Source organism: Chaetodon auriga, chromosome 7 (assembly GCF_051107435.1).
Source record: "Chaetodon auriga isolate fChaAug3 chromosome 7, fChaAug3.hap1, whole genome shotgun sequence".
Taxonomy (NCBI): Eukaryota; Metazoa; Chordata; class Actinopteri; order Chaetodontiformes; family Chaetodontidae; genus Chaetodon; species Chaetodon auriga.
Window position 1 is genome coordinate 8,829,631 of NC_135080.1, and position 2,702 is coordinate 8,832,332.

Here is a 2,702-nt window from a genome sequence, read left to right on the forward strand (position 1 = left end):
ATGTTTAGTGTACAGACAAGATGCTGACATCGATTGTCTCATCTAACTACAAGACAGCGAATAAGCGTATTTTCCAAGCATAATTTTTTTTTAAATTACATCTGGTTTATCGTCAGTGAGTAAATATCCTTCCATATACATCTTGTATATTTTACATACAGTCCATAAAGACATATGTACGTCTGTGTTTGGATCATGAACATGAATGACACAGAGAGTGGGTTCAACTCCCTGTTACAATTTCTGATTGACTTTTGATGGTTTCACAAGCAACATAGATTAGTCTGTTCAAGCCAGAGCTGACGTGTTGCATGTTATATGTAGAAACGCATGTGTAAGTGATTAAATTCTAGATGCAAAATGAGTCATTACCCTGCCTTCTGTTGGTCACACAGAAATCCAGAGGTATCACACGAAATGAAACGATACCTAGAGGATGAGCGGGGAAATTTAGTTATTTATTTGCATTATTTGCTTGTTTGAATTAGGTGTTCAAGCCTGCATTATAACAGGGGAATTTAACTTAGTTTTAACACTTCCAATAATGTATAATCTACTGTGGCAACTGTTCTGAGAAAGTTTGTATATTTCCACAAAGCAAATGACTGCTGCTGTGTATATTTGTGCCATTTTTTCATGTCACGCATGCATTATTATTACTATTAAAGCTTGCAAGATATGAAACAAGAGGTTGTGTCATCCAACAGCAGACATTCACCTGCAGTGCAAAGTATACTCTGCATGCTGTGAAGTACAATCCCATGTTAGAGAGCATTTCAAAGTCCACATGAAACAATTCCTGGCATGCACGAAGGCTTTGGCTATCTTCAGTCTGGTGTGGGAATTCAAAGGAAATGAAACGGACTAATTCATTAAGCTGAGTGTAACTGGCACACACACTTTTATGTTGTTTTATAACTGGAGGAATGTAGATCGAACAAAAAGTAGAGCTCTTCAGTATGAATATTAGTATTTCAAATTCATACTGTCGGGAGTTTCCTTCAGTTTGAGGTTTGATGTGCTTTTGCACAGAGGATAAAAGGAAGTTTGTGTTGAGGTTGTCATGATTTTGTAATGATCCTCCACTAGAGGGTGTCTAATCACCATTTTTTTTTTATCTCGTTTTCTGAAAGCTTGTACCCCAGTTGGTGATTTTCAAGTTCACCTGAGCACAGCGCCATCAGTTATTAGCAGGACTCCATTTGTTTGATTGCTCATAAGCTACAACACAAGCCTATATGAGCTTTATGGAGGGCAGGAAAGTTCACAACCTGCCCATATTTCCACTTTACATGTATGCGGTCATGGGAGGGAAGATCAATGATTTTCTGAGTGACCCAGTGCAAAGCGAGATGTCTTGTCCTGTACACCATAAAAAGAACAAGCCAAGCCATCAGCTGGCTTGACAAATGATCTAATTACGAGTTCCTGTATTGTTAAGTAGGCCATGACAAACTCCATGACAAGACGACCCACTTTGAAAAGTGATGGGGATAAATCAGCTGAGCTGGAAGGTAGTGCTCCATTAGGACTGCAGCAACTGTATGTTCGGGATAAATCCCCCTTTTATGAGTTCCCTGTAATTTAATTAAACCAACAGGGATAAACGCATGCTCTGTCGCTCTCTAATGGTGTGGACATTAACCTTTGGATCCAGCTGCTTTGCCCTCTATAATGTTAATAGCTGTGGAGAAACCAGAGTGAACAGCAGCTAGAAATTTGTAATGCACCTGCTGCTTATGTTGCTCCTGACAGCACATATTTTATTATATCTTATCATATTTAGAGTCAACTTGTGTTGTGATGCATCTTTGCATGGAGCATTTCTAGTGCTGTCATTAAAACTCAAAAAAAAAAAAAAAAACAGTTTATGTCAGAATATTATCCGCAAGAAATCTCTGTGGGGACGAAACTGCTCTTTTTTGCAGGCCTCAACATTTTGGTCGGTTTTGTCCTCAGCTGAGAGAATAATTGTCCTGTCATTTCCACTCTAATTAATATGCATATGAGTCTGTCTATAGGCTATACATTAAGTTTAGTAGACAGCACAATGATGAAAAATTGATGGACCAGTTGTAATTTGGGGCAGGCATATGAACCTGAAGACTCTTGGAATGTGATGACTTTGAATAAACAGTGTCAGAGTTGTGCTAATGGGCTGATGTGATGTGCTAATGTGCTGAAAAAAAAAAAGCTGGGATGGGTTCAATGCAGGTAAATGTGGAAAACTTTACAAAGGTTGGACTGTGTCGGACTGCTGAGCAGGCGCAGTCACGCTGGAAGGTCCAGCTGTTCCATTAACCTTTGGTAATGAGACAGTGAAGCTGGGAAACCGTGGGCAAAGTGTAATGTCATGTTCACGTCATATCAGAGGAAGCAGAAGAGGAACGAAGAGGACACCATTTCTTTGCTACATCCTGCACATGTTTAAAGAAGTCAGCAGCTTAGCAGTTAGCTTCAGCTAACAGAAAGATTCGGCAGTGGTGTCTATTGTCTCATTTAACATCGGAAAGAAAGCAAATAAGTTAATCAGTGAGCTTTAGAGATGTTGGTAGGTGGATTTTGGTTACCTTTGGAAAGAGCCAGGATGTGTCCTGTCATTTCCATTTCCAGCTTAGCTACCGGTCTATTTATTTTAAGTTAGTTTCAGAGAATGGACAGATGAGATGGGTATTCTCATGTAACTCAGCAAGAAAGCAAGT